Source organism: Tursiops truncatus, chromosome 2 (genome assembly GCF_011762595.2).
Source record: "Tursiops truncatus isolate mTurTru1 chromosome 2, mTurTru1.mat.Y, whole genome shotgun sequence".
NCBI lineage: Eukaryota > Metazoa > Chordata > Mammalia > Artiodactyla > Delphinidae > Tursiops > Tursiops truncatus.
Window position 1 is genome coordinate 139,288,464 of NC_047035.1, and position 19,378 is coordinate 139,307,841.

Sequence of the window (19,378 nt, forward strand, 5' to 3'; positions counted from 1 at the left end):
TGAATAGACATTTTTCCAAAGGTAGTATGTAAAAGGCCAGTAAGCACATTAAAAAGTTGATCAACATCTCTAATCACTCGGAAAATACAAATTAATACCACTTAACACACATTAGGATGGCTACTATTAAAAAAAGAAGAAAAAAAAATGTGGGTTTGGATGTAGAGAAATTGGAACTCTTTTTTTTCTTCTTTTGGGTGCACCGCATGGCTTGCAGGATCTTAGCTCCTGACCAGGGATGAACCTGGGCCACAGCAGTGAAAGCGCCAAGCCCTAACCACTGGACTGCCAGGGAATTCCCAGAACTCTTTTTTGTTTATTGAGGTATTAGTTGATGTACAGTATTATATAAGTTTCAGGTGTACAACAGTGATTCACAATTTTTAAAGGTTATATTCCATTTATAGTTATTTCAGAATATTGGCCATAGTCTTGTAGCTTATTTATTTTATACATAGTAGTTTGTGCCTCTTAATTCTCTACCCCTATCTTGCCCCCCACTTCCCATTGGTAAGCACTAGATTATTCTCTATATCTGTGAGTCTGTTTCTTTTTGTTATATTCACTAGTTTGTTTAATTTTTTAGATTACACATATAAATGATATCATATAGTATTTGTCTTTCTCTGACTTATTTCACTTAGCGTAATATCCTATAGGTCCACCCATGTTGTTGCAAATGGCAAATTCTCATTCTTTATGGCTGAGTAATATTCCATCGTATATATATGCTACATCTTCTTTATCCATTCATCTGTTGATGGACACCTGGGTTGCTTCCATATCTTGGCAATTGTAAATAGTGCTGCCATGAACATTGGGGTGCATGTACTTTTTCAAATTAGTGTTTTCATTTTTTAGGATATATACCTAGGAATGGAATTGCTGGGTCATATGGTAGTTCTGTTTTTAGTTTTTCGAGAAACCTTCATACTGTTTTCCACAGTGACTATACCAATTTACATTCCCACCAACAGCATATGAGGATTCTCTTTTCTCCACATCCTGATATGGAGATGCCATTCTAACAGGTGTGAGGTGATATCTCATTGTGGTTTTAATTTGCATTTCTCTAATGATTAACGATGCTGAACATCTTTTCATGTGCGTGTTGATCATCTGTATGTCTTCTTTGGAAAAATGTCTATTCAGGTCTTCCACCCGTTTTTCAATCAGGTTGTTTTTTTTTTATGTTGAGTTGTATGAGTTGTTTATATATTTTTGATATTAATCCTTATCAGTCATATCATTTGCAAATATTTTCTCCCATTCTATAGGTTGTCTTTTCAGAAATTGGAACTTTTATGCACTGTTGGTGAGAATGTAAAATGGTACAGGCACTGTTGAAAATAGCATGGCAGTTCCTCAAAAAATAAAAATAGAATTACCATATGACCCAGCAATTCTGCTTCTAGATGGATACCTAAAAGAATTGAAAGCAGTGTTTGAAAGAGATATTTATATACCCATGTTCATGGCAGCATTAATCACAACAGCCAAAAGATGGAAGCAACCCAAGTGTCTACTAATGGGTGAATGGATAAACAAAATGTGGTTATACATACAAGGGAATGTTTTTCAGCCTTTTTTTTTTTTTTTTGGTATGCGGGCCTCTCACTGTTGTGGCCTCCCCCGTTGCGGAGCACAGGCTCCGGACGCGCAGGCTCAGCGGTCATGGCTCACGGGCCCAGCCGCTCCGCGGCATGTGGGATCTTCCCGGACCGGGGCAAGAACCCGTGTCCCCTGCATCGGCAGGCGGACTCTCAACCACTGCACCACCAGGGAAGCCCTATTCAGCCTTAAAAAGAAAGAAAATTCTGACACATGCTACAACATGGATTAACCTTGAGGACATTATGCTAAGTGAAATAAGCCATAATACAGTATGTTTCCACTTATATGGGGTACCTAGCGTAGTCAAATTCATAGACAGGAAATAGAATGGCAGTTGCGGGGGCTGGGGGAATGGAAAGTTATTGTTTAATGGGTACAGAGTTTTGGTTTGGGAAGATGAAAAGAATTCTGGAGATGGATGGTGGTGATGGTTACAAAACAAGGAGGATGTACACCTAGAAATGGTTAAGATGGTAAATTTTATGTTATGTGTATTTTACCACAATTTTTTTAAAAAGTCCCTTCCCACTGCCATTCTGTCCCTGCCACTGGGAATTTCTCACTAGACACATAACTCCTAGGCTGAGGCTCCTGCTATTGTGTTCTGGCCCCTTTTCATTTTCCTGACCTTCTCCCCTGTCTTCTCTCTTTTGGGGGTCCCTTTCCCCAAGTTCTTGTTAACGACCCCTGTAAAGCTGTTTAGCTCCTCATGCGTTTAACCATGCCCTGGCACCTCCCCTTCCTCAGCCAAAGTGGCTGATCCAGATATTCTCCAAAACAAAAACTGTTCTCACCCTGCTAAATGCATTGAAAACGTGGCCTCCTGAGAAACTGAGTCATCCAAGTCCACAGCTGAGACTCCATCTTCTCTCCACCAGCTGCCAGGACGTGGGTAGACCTGGGGACCCCAGGAGTGAATTTGTCAGAGTAAAAGCTGCTCTGGGCAGCCTCTTGGCAGCCTGCTAACAGCCCCTGCTGGCAACATTCCATCTGTCTGAGCATCACAGATCAAGCCTCAGAAGTTCAGGGCCTGAGGAGAAAGCAGAGAATGATGATGGCAAAAAGGGATCCCCAAACCCAGGCCAGGTGAACTCAGTGCAGGATGCAGAGGTGCTTGGGGACCACAGTTGCAGGGGTGACAGGAGGTGATGGAGGACTGGACCTCGAGAAAGTCTACACCTGCATGTGTGTGTATGTCTGTGTCTGTGTGTGTGTGTGCGCCCATGTGTGTAGACATCCCTGGAGAGGTCTTGGGGGTGGCAAAGATTAAAGGAAAGACCGGGAGCTCTCCCAATGGGTGAATATGACAAAATCCTGCAGGGAAACAGACAATGCATTTCCAGGCATAGATCTCCAAAGCAGAAGCAGGAGAGGGCCCCTGAGAAGTCTTCAGAACAAAAACCGCCACTTGATAAGTGCTTACCAAGTGCCAGGCGCTAAACACTGATAGTAGCTTCAGTTACTCCTGCTACATGCCAGGCAGGCCCTGTTTTAAGCCAGCTGTCTAATAAGCATACAGTGCCAGCACATATATAATTTAAAATATTCTAGTAGTTGCATTTTATTTTATTTACTGTTTAAGAAATACAAACAGGGGACTTCCCTGGTGGCACTGGATAAGACTGCACACTCTCAATGCAAGGGGGCCTGGGTTCAATCCCTGGTCAGGGAACTAGATCCCACATGCATGCTGCAACTAAGAGTTCACATGCCACAACTAAGTAGCCAGCGAGCCGCAACTAAGGAGCCTGCCTGCCGCAACTAAGACCTGATGCAACCAAAAATAAATAAATAAATAAATAAGAAATACAAACAGAAATTAGTAATATGTATACCTAATGTACACATGGGTGATACCCAAGGGGAAAATTAGTAACTGCTCTGTATTTTAAAAAGTTTTTTTTAAGTGAAATTAACTGTAAAATATATTCTATTTAATCTAAAAGATGCAAAATATTAACTATCAGTGAGATGTTTCACACTCTCTTTTCTTATTAAGTCTTCAAAATCCGACGTGAATTTACACTTAACGGCACATTGCAGTTTGAAGGAGCCACATTTCAAGTGCTCAACGGGTGCAGCTGGCTGATGCAGCTGTCTAGTAGAGTAAACTACTCTACTAGACAGAGTAGTTTAGATATATTAATTCTCAATATATGTACTTTAGATACATTAATGCACTGAGTCCCCATCATCATGCTTTTGTAATCCTCATTTTACAGAGGGCAGAAGCACTTTGCCCAAGGCCACCCAGGAGGAAGGTGGCTGAGCCAGGACCTGAACCACCAAGCTCAGCAAGTGTGGGCTGGGGATCTGGTCTCCTAACCGCTGTGCTGTGCTGTCACCATTACGTGTCTCATCTCCCTTAGGACTTAAAGAAAAAGGCTGCCTGCTCTTATTCTCTCTGCTTTACAGAGTGGGAACTGAGGATAAGAGAGCCTAAATGGTCTTGCCCTGTAGGTGGTGCCAGTGGGATCTGAACCTACGTGGAGCGAAAACTTGGGAGACATCACCTCACACTGCAGTGCATTCCAGGGAAGGAAAGGGTGTGGCTACCTGCATCCCACACTGAAGTTTAAATCCGCTTTGAAAAGTTCAAAGGAGGGACTTTCCTGGAAGTCCAGTGGTTAAGACTCTGCGCTTCTACTGCAGGGGGCATAGGTTTGATCCCTAGTCAAGGAAATACGATCCCACATGCTGTGCAGCACAGCCAAAAAAAAAAAAAGTAATTCCTGAACCTGTGCGTTTCTCATGACCAGTGATAACCTTCAGTGTGAAAATTTGAAAAGCCAAGAGCTTGTATTATTGCCATATCAAAGTGCCAGAGACTGGGTGGCTTAAACAACAGAAATTTATTTTCTTATGGTTCTGGAGGCTAGAAGTCCAAGATCAAGGTGTTGGCAGGGTTGGCTCCTCCTGAGGCTTCTGGGTTTGCAGATGGCCATTTTCTCCCTGGGCTTCCCTCTATGAGCATCTGTGTCCTAATCTCCTCTTCTTATAAGGACACCAGTCATATTGGATTAGGGCTCACCCTAATGACCTCATTTTCACTTAATTACCTCTTTAAAAGCCCTGTCTCCAAATACAGACACATTCTGAGGTACGGGGGGTTAGGACTTCAACATACAGATTTGAGGGACACTATTCAGCCCATAACACATGTGTTATATTTCTGTGATTACCAAAGCAACATATGTTCACCATATAACATTTCCAGAGATTAAGACACTAAGGTAATAATCTCTGCAAAGATCATTCTTTTTCGTAGTTTTTTGTAAAGTATATAAAGTGAAAGCCTACCCCTTTGTCTCCACTTCTACCCCCTCCTCCCCAAAGAGCACGACTGTAATAATGAGGGGCACATCTCACACCTTTTCTGGGCTTCTACAAGCTGCTGCCAGGAATGGCCTTATCTGAGCATCCCTACCTGGTCATGCCATGTTCTACACGGTCACCTGTTCCTGGAGAAAACATCCCTTGTGCTGGAGGGTGCTGTGGGTTAAATCTTTGTTCGCATGCACAATGATTCTATAATGGTATTGTAGGAGGTATACAAACTGTTCATCATTAGAGCTTAGATTTAAAAGGAAATTGTATAAAGAAGGCATATGAGGATAAGGGAGACCTGTCGGAATAGCTTCCGTAAGGCACTGAAATGTTTTGTTTTTAAGGGTGTGACTGGGATTTTTTTTTTTTAATTTTTATTGGAGTATAGTTGATGTACAATGTTGTGTTAGTTTCTGGCACTGAAATGTTGACTGTGCTTGACCTTAGGTATAGGGGGCAGTATATTATTTTTCCTTACTCCTTCTTCCTACTTAGCTGGATTTTCTACATCTTCCTAAATGAGTTTATATTACTTTTTATAATGGAGGAAATAAACAACTGTAATAGAATACTGCCAGGGAGAACAATGAAAAGGAGCTTTTAGTTCTCTTCAGAGCAAGGAGATGAAAGAAAGAGCAGGCCTGCTGCTAGATGCTGGGGGCGGAATGCTGGAAGGTGGGAACTCATCAGGCAATGGGGCCTTTGCCTTTCAGACCTGGAGGAGAAGTGTGTGTGTGAGTGAGTACCGTCGGGGAGGAACTAGCTCTTAGCTAGTCCAAGGTGGGTTAGAGAGTTTGTAAATGAGCTCCTGGCTCCTTGAAATAATGTTCTTTGGCCTGGACTCATTATATCCCCATCACTGGGCAATGGGACTCTGAGTCACTGCCTGTGGTTTTTGAGATATTACAACAGAAAATGAGCTGGAAGGTTGGAGAGGGTCAAAAGGCCATTCCCGATGTTAAAAGGAAAGAACGTGGAGACTTCAAACATTGAGTCAGAGGGCTGAGCAGGAATAAAGAGGTGATTTGGCAAGCCCCAGAAAAGGAAGCAATGATTCCTGAGAGCCAGAATGGGTTCACCAGCCTCAGCTCCACAGCACCCTTGGCTTGAAATGCTAGATGCACATATCCTTGGGTTCAGCAGGTCTCCAAATAGACTTCTTGTTGTAGTCCTGTAGTGGAGAGGGAGAAGTACAGGGTAGATACCAGTATAAATCAGTCGGACGGTAGCAGATTGAATTATCAGAGGCCCCAAATCAGTGGACTGATTGATGTCAAGGTCTGTGTTGAAAAGCTCTGGGGACTTCCATGGGGGTCCAGTGGTTAAGACTCCAAGCTTCCACTGCAGGGGGTGCATGCTGCGAGGTGCGGCCAAAAAAAAAGCCTCTGTCCTGTTCAACATTTTTAATCAATTGCTAGGGATTGGGGTACAGCAGAAACCAAAAAAGACACACCCCTGCCCTCATGGAGTTTATAAACTGGTATAATCTATTCGTTTATTAAGGAAAATTTGTTTTTGTTTTAAGGAAATACAACCACTTCTTTGACCTCATTGAGAGACGTATATGTAGCTCATGTAGCTATGCATTCGTAGTTTACAGGACTTTGCTGCCCAACAGGTGAGACAGGTCACAAATCTCTGCACTCAGGTAGAGCCTGCAATGCCCTAGACCAGTGTGACTGGACAGCGTGTCCATGCAGGTGAGACACAAGTCACTCCCCCAGGCGCAGCCCCGAGCTGAGGCTACTCTTTCACTCACTGCAGGAGACCCCACTGCCTGTCCACTCAGCAGCCATTTCTCACCCCTTCCTTTCTAAAAATGCCACCATCCTCCTGCCTCTGGTTTCCACCTCTCTTCCCTGTATCCATATGCCTCAGTGAACGTTGCCCCCACCCCAGGAATGACCCCATTGGCCTAAGGAGAATCCTATGCCCCTTGAGGTGATTGGTTCAGGAAAGGACATGTGACCCAATCTGACCAATGTCCTGAGGGGAGGTCCAGGGAAAGGGGGAGGGTGACTTCTGGGAAGTTTTCTCCCTCTTAAGAGAAAGCCACAGTGTACCAGTTAGGAATGTGTTCATCAGCAAGTAAGAGAACACACCCCCCACCACCCACACCCTGACAAATAATAATTTAAGAGTGAAGATATTTAATAAGCTGTGTACAAACTCTGGAGGTAGGTGGTTCCTGGTGTTGGTTTAGTGGCTCCAATAATATTAGGATCAACATCTCTGTGACTGTCTTTGTCTTTCATTTACGGTGTCAAGAAGGCTGCCACTCCAGCCATTCTGTTCATGTTAAGGCAGGAAGAAAGGGGCTATGCCAGTGACACCTGTGCTTTTTCTGACCAAATCTTTCCCAGAAATTTCCTCGTACTCTCCCACTTTCGTCTCATTGGGCAGGACTATGTCCCATGGCTGCTCCTCACTGCAAAGCAAACTGGGAAAGTCAGTTTTTAGCCCTTCTTGTCCAAAGAAGAAACAGGATGGGAATTCCCTGGTGGTGCAGTGGTTAGGACTCGGTGCTTCCACTGCAGGGGGCCGGGGTTCGATCCCTGGTCAGGGAACTAAGATCCCACAAGCTGCACCGCGAGACCAAAAAAACAAACAAAAATAAAGAAGAAACAGGAAAGGGAGAAGGGGGTTGGAAAGTGGAACTGGGTTAGCTACAAACAGAAAGTGACAAACCTAATTTCTGAACATCTCAATGTCTAGAACTGCTGCTGCCATCTTGGTTCCAGCCTGAGCAGGAAGCAAGCACTCAAAAGGCCAGAGCAGAGAGATGGAAAAAACCCTGCATCCAAGGTCAACAACCCAAATGGAAAGTGAGAAAAGTAGGTGAAGACAAAGTTCACAGAAAAGGAAAAACAAGTAAGTAGCCCTTAAGCACAGGAAAAAATGCTCAACTTAACTCACAGTAAGAGCAATTAAAATTGAAATAAGACTGTTATACCACTTTTCACCTATCAGATTGGCAAAAATCCAAATGTTTGACAATACATTCTGTTGGTAGGGCTGTGAGGAAGCAGGGACTCTCATGCATGAAGGGCAAAATGGCACAATCTCCTGTGTCAGGGAAGGAGTGAACAAAGGAACACATGAACTGGGGTCTTTATGTCCTCACTGAGATGCTGTATTAGCTTACCTGGAAACCACCCTCTCGTGGGACTTCCTATTAAATGACACAATAAATGTCCTCACTGATTAAACCAGCTTGAGTAGGGTTTCTGTTACCTAGAGCCAAAACTATCCCAAATGATGCCCTGCCCCCCACCCTGAGCCCAGGAGCAAAGTTGTTCTGTCCAGAAGCCAGATCACAGAGTCTAATTGGGTCATTCAGGGACTGGCCAAATCCAAACAGGTACAGGTCCAAATGCTGAGGGCATCAATGACAGCAAAATCCCCCCCCAGAGAAAGGGCCACAAGCTGTTCCAAAAGCGGTGGGTGGGCAACTGCCTAGGGTAATATACAATCCTTACGGTCATGAGAGGGGGCTGCAGCCTGAGTGCTTAAAAGGCCTGGTGGAGGGACTTCCCTGGTGGCGCAGTGGTTGAGAGTCCGCCTGCCGATGCAGGGGACGCGGGTGCATGCCCCGGTCTGGGAGGATCCCACATGCCGCGGAGCGGCTGGGCCCGTGAGCCATGGCCGCTGAGCCTGCGCATCCGGAGTCTGTGCTCCGCAACGGAAGAGGCCACAACAGTGAGAGGCTCACGTACCGCAAAAAAAAAAAAAAAAAAAAAAAAAGGCCTGGTGGATTCCAATGTAGAGATGATCCTAAAAAGTTGGAACTTGGGGTGATAAGATGACTGCCTTGGGCTTTCTTGATCTGATGTCTTCAGCTGTTTGGTTCATCTGATTGTCTTTATTTGAATTTCTTATTCACTGAGCAACTTTCTAGTTCCTGAGGATTTCCAAACTGTGTGGCAATTCTATACCCAACTAAAATGAATCAATTAGCATTTGCTTTGTCTTTTGAAAAATTACTAGTGAAGAATGGACAGACCCAGTGGAATCTCTCAATCCTCTCGCACCCAATATTCCTCACTAATGACCTTCCTGGTCTGAGATGTGGTTAAAACAGTTGACTCCTGCCCTCAAGCTACACCACTTCATGTATTGCATTTCATAACCCCTGACCTCTATACTGAACCCAATGACTGGAACAAACTTCCAGGCTATTCACAGTCAGAGTGCATGGCTACCACCTGTAGTGTACTACAGCCCCATCCATGTATAGGCCTGCATCAGTCCTGCCCAAGTATTCACTGCCATGAGAATACCTGGCTTCTGGGATTGGGAGACTTCATGACTCTGGGGATCCAAAGAACTTGGTTGGCTCCCTTCTAGGACGGAGGCAGGACAAAGGCATAATCAGTAGAACCTCACCGAGGTTGTACTGGCAAGGGGTATTCTGATGCCCCTAGGAATAGCCTTGGGTTGGCTAGAGGCAGTAAGAGGTGTACATGTGGGCCAGGTATCCCTGGTAGTGGTTCATGTTTGACCATATGGCAGCCCAATGATAGGAGCAGGAGGGTGGGAAGGAGTATGGGGTCTTTGGCAAGGATGGAACAGTGAGAGGAGGTGCCAGGTAGGCCACCATGCCTTGGAGGCATAATGGTTGTATCTCCAAAGTTGTGTAGATGCTGGCCTCCTTCTTGACAAATATTCAGTCCCAGAAGGCCTCAGTCTTCGGGCCTGGCATTCTTCCAGACTCCTCTCAGACCATATTTCCAGCAAGTGTCCTGCCATCAGCCTTCCACCCACTCTGATTACTGCTCTCAGCACATTTATGTTTAGTTTATACCCTGCTGTTAATTTGTGATTGTTTGCAAGTTGTGTCATGTGTGTATATCCTGTCTAAGGTGGATACAGCCCCTGAGATCAGGATCTGTCTTGTAGTTTTTTTTTCAATCTCCATTCTCCTCCTCCACAAACACTACCACCAGCAATAACAATGAGCACCTAATACAGGGCATTACGTATTGTAGACAAAAATGCTTGTAAATAAGGTAATATCACCAATGCTCAGAGGTTTGCCCCCATTGCAGACAAACACTATGCAGGTGAAAAGCTGAGTTTTCAAAGCTGAGAAATGTGTAGAGAGGAGCTCTTTACTCTCACAGATTATTTTATGAATGAGGTATCCACTTGCCCCGACAGGGCTGTGAGAATCACAAAAGAAGTGGAAGGCATGTTCCATAACCTCACGGAACATATTAACCTGGGAAGACTCTTCACAGAACTGGAAAATACCTAAAACAACAATTTTCAGACATCCCATCCTCCTGCTTTAGCAGATAAACGTAAAAGAAATTAGAGTCAGAAAAATTTGCTTTGGCGTTGGAAAATCTGAAATAGCTTTTTCTAGAAGTCTTACTATGAGTTTCCTTGAGATGTCAACCTAACTTATGTGATTTGTGTTCTCAGCTTTTCAGAAATGTATTTCCTTTTTTAAAACTTCCCTAAAGTAAAGTAAAAGTGTAAATATGTCGTAGTCCGGGAAGACCAAGGTGCTGACTGTCTCCTGGCCACGAGGGGGCATGGTCTCCCTAGTTCTGAGCTCAGGAGCCGACTATGGTGACCCCAGCTGTGCCCAGACTCAGCCTAGCTGGGACTTCAAGCCCCTCCCTGTAGCCCAGTTCAGGGGCTCAATGGACACCAGACCTCTTCTCCTTTTTGGGCAGCTCCTGCAGCGGGTACATCTGGGGTGCGGAAGGCGACGAGCAGTCAGGCTGGGAGGAGATCATGTTTAAATTACAGACTGGGCAGGAGTGATGTGCTGGCAGCTTCACCCAGGAGCCAGAAGGGCGGTGGTGTCTGGGGCATGACCTTGGGTAGTTGGGTTGCTGGTTAGGGTGTTGAGCAGAGCCTGGCTGGCGAGGCTGAGAGAGCATGCGTGTGGCAACCACAACAGAGGTGGGGGCCCCACGGGGCCTGTGAGATCCACTGTCCTGCCTGACCAGCTCCTACGAGCCCTGCCAGAATTGGGACTGTGTGGTGTGGCCCAGGCCAAGTCCACACTTTTCAGCAAGGTCCTCTGCGGTCTGGCTTCAATCTGCCTTCCTCAACATTGCCTTCTCTAAAAGTAGCTCTTCTCCTGCCAAGCTGAATGACCTGCTCTTCCCCCAAATGACTTGCACTTTACTTCACTCACGTATTCATTCACTTATGCATACCATGCAATAAACATGTATTGAGGAACTTCCCTGGTGGTCCAGTAGTTAAGACTCCGCGCTCCCAATGCAGGGGACCCAGGTTCCATCCCTGGTCAGGGAACTAGATCCCGCATGCCGCAACTCAAAAAAAAAAGAGATCCCACGTGCCGCAACTAAGACCTGGTGCAGCCAAATAAATAAATAAATATTAAAAACAAAAACAGGGACTTCCCTGGTGGTCCATTGGTAAAGAATCTGCCTTCCAATGCAGGGGACGTGGGTTCGATCCCTGGTCGGGGAACTAAGATCCCACATGCCATGGGGCAACTAAGCCTGCACAACACAACTACAGAGCCCACGCACTCTGGAGCCCATGCACCACAACTAGAGAGAGAAAGCCTGCACGCCACAACTAGAGAGAAGCCCGAAAAGATCCTGCATGCCTCAGTGAAGACCCCGTGTGCCACAGCTAAGACCCGACACAGCCAAAAGCATAAAGAAAATAAATAAAATAATTTTTTTAAAAAAAAGATAGGATCTTTACATGTATTACCTCATTTATTCCTATTTAAAAAAAAAAAAAACAGGACTTCCCTGGTGGCTCAGTGGTTAAGAATCTGCCTGCCAATGTAGGGGACATGGATTCGAGTCCTGGTCTGGGAAGGTCCCGCTGAGCAACTAAGCCCGTGAGCCACAACTACTGAGCCTGCATGCCACAACTACTGAAGCCCGCACGCCTAGAGCCTGTGTTCCACAACAAGAGAAGCTACCGCATTGAGAAGTCCATGCACTGGAGTGAAGAGTAGCCCCCGTTCGCACCTAGAGAAACCCCACGCGCAGCAACAAAGACCCAACGCAGCCAAAACTAAATAAATTTATTAAAACAAACAAACAAAAAACAAAACGTACTGAGTGCCCGCTGTAGCCAGGCACCATGGAGATACAAGACAATGCGCCTTCACGGACAAGAGTCTTATGCCTCCATATCTTTATTCATGCTTTTCTCCCCCTCACTCTCTGCCTGGCCAGATTTTACCATCCCTCAGTGACTTCCTACAACCTCCCCAGCTCCAGGAAGTCCCTTCTGATTACTCCAAAGTGAGGGAAAGTACTTAGTCTGTCCCATTCACTGTTATATCCTGAATGCCTAATACTGTCCCTGGCTAGGGGCTCAGTGAATGTTTGTTGATTTGAATGAATCAGGTAATATTGTTTGTCTCTGCCGTCACAGCCCAGGTTGCCTAAAACTTTCACTTGGCAAGTCATCAAGTCCTGCCTGTGACATCTCTCCTACTGAACTGCTGTGTTTATTACCACACAATGCTTGGTGGCTGGGTTAGGCAGGGCTCTTAACTCCCAATGTATGGGAAGGAGCTTATTGGCTCATTGAAACACACCACCAGCAGATGGGCAGGAAGGGTTGAGCCTGCCTTAGGGACGACAGGAATCTGAGATTATCATGTCAGGACACCCTGCTACTCATCATGGCTTCTCTCTTTGAGGTCTTCATCCCCTGTTTTTTGCAAACAGGCTTTCTGCATCCAGAAAATCGCTGTCGTTAGTCCGGATTTATATCCTTCGAGCTCACCAGTCCAAGAGGAACAGGATTTTCCTCTCCAGCTCCAATTTTGAAATCCTGGTAAAAGCTCTGATAGCCTTGTTTTTCTGGATCACATACCCTTCTCCTGGACCAATCACTGTGACCAGGGGCAGTGATGTAGACTGATTGGCAGCCCTTACATGAATGGCTGAGTTGGACCAGAGAAAGAGCAGTTTATCCCCCAAAAGATGATTGAGAGAAACAGGCATGGCCCTTGGGAAGAGCTGGGACCACCACCCTGATGTGTATCTACAACCATGGTGGTACCTATGTTTTCATGTATATTCCCTGTTATTGGGGGTAAGAAGCATTTACTGATAACAAGAACTTGAAAAATATTGGCTGATTTATAGGAAAAGGAGTTTAGTGTTTTGTCTTGTTTTTGGCTGAAATCCCTGGTGGATCTTCCCTGGTACTTTGCATGAGCCTACAATTGTCCGTCTTGCTGCCGCTGCTGTGGCTGAGAAAACCTTCTAAGCCCAGCAGTGTGCGTAATACTGGCTTTTTGTCTCAAATGGGGAATGGCTCTAAGACTGGTTTTTCTATTTGTGTTTCTTTGTTTATTTTGATAGAAAGCAAAGATGGCAATTTTGTAAAATGGCACCTTCCTTGAATGGTCTCAGGAATCGGGCCTTTTCAAAAGATGAGGCATGCCTCTCAGGAGAGCATCAGGATTTCAACAGCCCTATTGCGTAATGTCATTGTACCTATTTCTTTGATGAGGAAACTGAGGCTCGGTGGTGGTAACATGCCAAGGTCACAGAGATATGGGAAGCGGGGAGGAGGACAGAAAGACTTGTCTGGGTGGAGAGCCACGCGCCAGAGGCTTTGCATATCTCAAATCATTTAATTGGCACTGCAGTCCTCTGAGATCAGAATAAGATGACAGGCTTGTAAATTTTTAAATGCCTTGCCGAAGGTCATAGAGGCAAATAGGGCTGGGATTCATTGATTCCAAAGCCCATACTGTTTTCACTTCCTTATACTGTGTGACCTCACACAGGTCACTTTATCTCCACGTGCCCCCATTTCATAATCTGTAGTATGTAGATGATAATAGTACATGCCTCCTCGGTTTGTTGTGAGGGTTAAATGAAATGTCTCTTGCACATAGTAAGTGAACCTATTGTTGTTATTATATCATGAGACCTCCCTCCGGGTCACAAGTCAGGCCGCTCCCTGTTGCAGAAGAACCAGATCCCGTGGGAGCCCCTTCCTGGCCCTGGTGCTCCTGAGGCCCAGCTGCAGGTGCCTCAGAAAGCCTACAACGGGAATAAAGGGAACAAAGCCTCCAGGTGCTGGTTGATGCTTTCTCTGGCTGCAGGCCCATTTCCTGCTCAATCAGGTTGCTCTTGGCTGGCTGAGCGCCTGGAGTTGACCACCGCCCCCCTCCACTGCCAGCTGAGGGCTGAGCACTGGGCCTAGTGATGCAGGACGAGGCCCAACTGGGATATGCCCTTCCTTTCTGGAGCCCAGCCTTGGGATCTCACCGGCTGAAGCTGGAAGCCTTGGGGCACTGGGCCCATCTTCCAGCTCTGCGGCCTCAGTGAACCCCCTCCCATCCTCCGTTGGTGGGGTGGCCCTGGGGGGAGAGGATGGGTCTCAGGGACCAGGATCAGAGACCTGGGCTTGAATGCCAGCCCCAGGAAGGAAGCAGTGGGGCCCCCTAGGCAAGTGGTCTTTCTTTCTGCCTCTCAGTTTTCCTAGTATGTAGGTTTAGGAGGTTTGCTGGTTCCTGGATAAGGCCCTTGAAAGCCCTAAAAATTTCTTGGGGCCCCCAACATGGCATGTAAGAGATGGAACTTCCAACCCAATGGAGGCTGATCTTAGTTCAACACAAACTAGATCATGTCTCACTAGCCTCTCCTGAAACCCACTGCAAGCCCTGGCCCGCTGCCCCGCCTGCCCTCTCCCCCTGCAGCTCCAAACACCAGCTTCTCGAAATTCCTTGAACAGGAATTTATTCCTGCCTCGGGGCTTTTGCACTGGCTGTCCTTTTGCACTGGAACACTTCGTGCTCCAGGTCTTCTCGTGGCTGTCCTTGTCACTCACGTCCTAGTTCTCAGGTGCCACCTCCTCCGGGAAGCCTTCTTTGGTCACCCCCTCATCTAGCCCCATCCCTCCTTAACAGCCTCATCCTGTTTCATTTCACTCAGAGCACTCACCTCTCTCTGAAGCTACCTTGTTTTTATTTGTCTCCCTTTCTATTGTCTGTCTCTCCGTGGGATTCTAAGCTCCATGAGGAAAGGGCCTTGCCTGCCTTTCCTTCTGCTGCCTCCCCAGCTCCAGAGCGATCACTGGTGCTCAGGGGCTCTCTCTAGATGGCCCCTTCTGTAAGACCCACTTAAATTTTTTTTTTTTTTTTTAATTTTTGGCCATGGTGTGCGGCATGCGGGATCTTAGTTCCCCAACCAGGGATCGAACCCTATGCCCCTGCGGTGGAAGCACAGAGTCTTAACCACTGGACCGCCAGGGAGGTCCCTGTAAGACCCACTTTTGAACGAGGGTCTTGGTGGCCATTCCCTTCACGCCTCTCCGCTCTGGGCAGTGGACCAGAGCTATAGTGAGGCAGCTTTGCAGGTGTGAAGTCACTTTAGATTTCCAAAACACTTTCACACGCGGTGCCTTATTTAAACCTCATGTCACACCTACATGTAAGACAGGTAGGGCAAGATCAGAAGCCCCGTTTTATAGATGAGAAAATCGAGGCTCGCAGAGGCTTAAGGAACTTGCCTAAGGTCATATGCGTCATAGGTGCTGATCCAGGACTAGACACTTAGGAAGCTCTTTCCAGGACTCCAAGCCAGACATGAGAATGCCTTAAGAGAGAAAAACCTACATTCCAAACCCATTTTTCCATTAGTCATGTTACAGATGCGCAGATATTCAGAATTATTGTGTGAGGGGGTAGTACTCTGATCTCCGAGGTTCTTTTCTGCTCGGTTTTTCTTTTTTTTTTTTTTTTATTTAAAAAAATTTTTTATTGAAGTATAGTTGATTCTAAGTTTTTCTAGAACTCTATGATATATGTGTTACCCCCTTAAGTCATATCCAGGGAAACTCTAAAATTTGCCCTCTTTCTTGGCTGAGAAACCCCAGTTTCTTCCCTGCTCTTCAGTAGTGCCTCTAAATAGTACCTAGTACCTAGTGCTTAGTGCATAAGTACATAGTACTTTGTACTCTGCATAGTCGTATGTCACACCCAGTTTCACATATATTCAACTGCAGATGAGGCTCAGAGAGACAAAGGGACTTGCCCACCAGGAAAGTGGCAAAGGCAGGTCTAGAACTCAGCTGTAGAACCAGCTGGCCTGACTCCCAGCAGGGTGTCCTGCCCACCATGCTTATCTGCATGTGAATTCACTTCCAGCTGCACGGAAGATGGAGTTCTTCAAATCCTAAGGCCATCTTTAGATGCCTTTATTAGCTCATTAAGAGTTTATTAAAGTCTTGCCATGGCCTTCTGCTAGATCTTGCAGCAAGAGAGGGAGGAGATGAGAGGCTTCCAGCTGCACCCGTACGATGGAATACACAGCAGCTCCTCCAAAGGAGGGCTATACTGATTGGTAACTTGATTTGTATGTGCCTATGTGGCTGTGCAGGCAAACATAGAGTCAGTTTGGAAAGATGTACTTCAAAATGTCAATAGTGCGACTTCCCTGGTGGTCCAGTGGTTAAGAATCTGCCTTCCAGTGCAAGGGACGTGGGTTCAATCCCTGGTCGGGGGACGAAGATCCCACATTCCATATGGGACAACTAAGCCCATGCGCCACAAATAGAGAGAAGCCTGTGCGTCGCAACGAAAGATCCCGAGTGCCGCAACTAAGACCCGATGCAGTCAAAAATAAATAAATAAATAAAAATAAACATTAAAAAAGAAAAGAAAAGAAAAGAAACCAAAATGTCAATAGTGGCCTCTCTGGGGATGGCCTGCTGGGTGATTTCCACTCTCGTTTTATGCTTTTTGGTATTGTCTGAGCAAGTGTTTCCTTTATAATCAGAAATAATAATAATAAAGCTGTTTTTATCTTAAAAAGGAATTGAGAAAAGCCATTGAAGAGAAAGGAATGGGAAGAGCTCTTGATAGGCACGTGACCAATGTTTTCGGTCAAATCACTCTGGGAATGGAATGCGGGAAAACCTGTGTCAGCCACTATCGGACCCTCTACTTGGGGGCCATTCAAAATACGAATGTAATAAGGAGTAATTAGACATCTTCCTATGAATGAGGCCAGCACTTATAATCCTCTTGGCACTCTCTTTGAACAACTCTCATCTTTCTCAGACTCCAAACGATTAATGTCACAGCCCTTCCCAAAGATTGTGTAGTGGCGCTCGGAAGAAAGCTGAGAAGTGAGAGGACTTGTTTATGGATAATTGTCTGAGTGAGTCAGAACTCAGTCAGAGAGCTCCAGGCCGTTAACTTATCTGCCTGAACCTATGAGTCAGGATCAGTCCAGCCCAAGTTGCATGTGTACGTGCCTCCCTGCCCTGCTCTCCCAGGCCAGCTCCCAGCCTTCACACATGCACACGCACAGGCTGTCACCAGCCTCCGCATCCGTAAGTCCTGAGAAGGGTGCAGGCACACTTGGCTTATTCATCTCTCTCTAGGAGGTGCCCACAGCCCTCTTGAGTGCTGAGCTCAGGCTGTAAACTAACGGCAAGATATGAACCATAAAGGGAAAGTAAATAGTAGTCCTCCCTTTCCCAGAAATGTTGCAACAGCCTAGCCGTAGCTTAGAGCATGTATTTTGTGAATAACCAAAAACAACCTATATGTCTGTCAATAGTGGTCAGTTGTAAAACATTATGGTATATTCAGAGAATAGAATACTATGCAGCTGTTAAAAAGAATGAAGTAGGGACTTCCCTGGTGGTCCAGTGGTTAAGACTGTGTGCTTCCACTGCAAGGGGCCCCGGTTCGATCCCTGGTTAGGGAACTAAGATCCTGCGTGTTGCTGCACGGCCAAAAAAAAAAACAGGAATGAAGTAGACCTAGGTAAAGTGACATAGGAAATGGTTAGTTTTAAGAATAAGAGGGAAGTTGCATAGCAGGGTGTATATTATGTTCCCAATTGTGTGAATGTGTATTATGACTTTTTAAAAAAATATTTATTTATTTATTTGGCTGCGCCAGTCTTAGTTGTGGCGTGTGAGATCTTTTTTTTTTCTTAACATCTTTATTGGAGTATTGCTTTACAATGTTGTGTTAGTTTCTGCTGTATAACAAAGTGAATCAGCTATATACATACATATATCCGCATATCCCCTCCCTCTTGCATCTCCCTCCCACCCTTCCTATCCCACCCCTCTAGGTGGTCACAAAGCACTGAGCTGATCTCCTTGTGCTATGCGGCTGCTTCCCGCTAGCTATCTGTTTTACATTTAGTAGTGTATATATGCCCATGCCACTCTCTCACTTCGTCCCAGCTTACCTTTCCCCCTCCCTGTGTCCTCAAGTCCATTCTCTACATCTGCATCTTTATTCCTGTCCTAGCCCTAAGTTCTTCAGAACCTTTTTTTTTTTCTTAGATTCCATATATATGTGTTAGCATACGGTATTTGTTTTTCTCTTTCTGGCTTACTTCACTCTGTGTGACAGACTCTAGGTCCATCCACCTCACTACAAATAACTCAGTTTCATTTCTTTTTATGGCTGAGTAATATTCCATTGTATATATGTGCCACATCTTCTTTATCCATTCATCTGTCGATGGACACTTAAGTTGCTTCCATGTCCTGGCTATTGTAAATAGTGCTCATGCGAGATCTTTAGTTGTGGCATGTAGGATCTTTTAGTTGCGGCATGTAGGATCTTTCAGTTGCAGCATGCAAACTCTTAGTTGTGGCATGTGGGATCTAGTTCCCTGACCAAGGATGGAACCCGGGCCCCCTTCATTGGGAGCATGGAGTCTTAGTCACTGGACCACCAGGGAAGTCCCATGACCCTTATTTTTTAAATTATAAATGGATATCTTCTCAAAGCATAAAAACTACAGAAAAATTTAGACTAAGACATGAAACTCCCCATCGCCACTTGTAGAAGTCAGGATAGGCTAGGTTATGATGTGGTAACAAACACCTCTAAACATCACTGGCTTAAAACAACCAAGATTTCTTCCTTGCCCATGCTTAAATTCCCAACGTGGCTTGCATAGCTTCAGCACTTTGTAGTCAGCACCTTAGTCATCATTAAACTCTTATGATGCTACCATCCCAACATGAGGCTTCAGGGCTCACCACTGCAAGGGAAGAATGCATGAGAACTGCACACTGGTTCTTGAATGCCTCCCCCAGAAGGGACACGTGTCACTTTTCCTCACATTTCACTGGCCAGAGCAAGTCACGTGGCTACACCTAACTTCCAGACAGTATGGAAGTATTGTTCTCCTATGTATCCAGAAAAAGAAGGGAGCTGGAAATATTGGTGAGCCCTGGTAATGTCTACCACCCACCCCAAACCAGCTGCATCCTTCCAAGCCTTCGTGTTTAATTGATATACATAGTAGTTCTACAGTAATTTAAAAATAAAACACAGGTTTGTTAGTCAGACAGACCTAGCTTTGAATCCCAAGGAGGTTATTCACCTGCTGAGTTCCCTTAGACAAGATGCTTGATCTACCCAAGACTCAGTTTTCTCGCCTGTGCCTGCTTCCTGGGCCAATGCAGATATGAAATGTAG

The 19,378-nt window shown here is 45.6% G+C and overlaps 1 protein-coding gene across 1 annotated transcript in view; it reads left to right on the forward strand.

Moving 5' to 3' along the window:
• SEMA4B (semaphorin 4B) overlaps positions 1-19,378 on the forward strand; it is an 87,752-nt gene that overhangs the window by 20,925 nt on the left and 47,449 nt on the right. Inside the window, exon 4 of the mRNA XM_073799858.1 lies at positions 7,657-7,812. The gene's annotated coding sequence lies outside the window, so the exon portion shown is untranslated. The remainder of the gene's footprint in view (positions 1-7,656; positions 7,813-19,378) is intronic.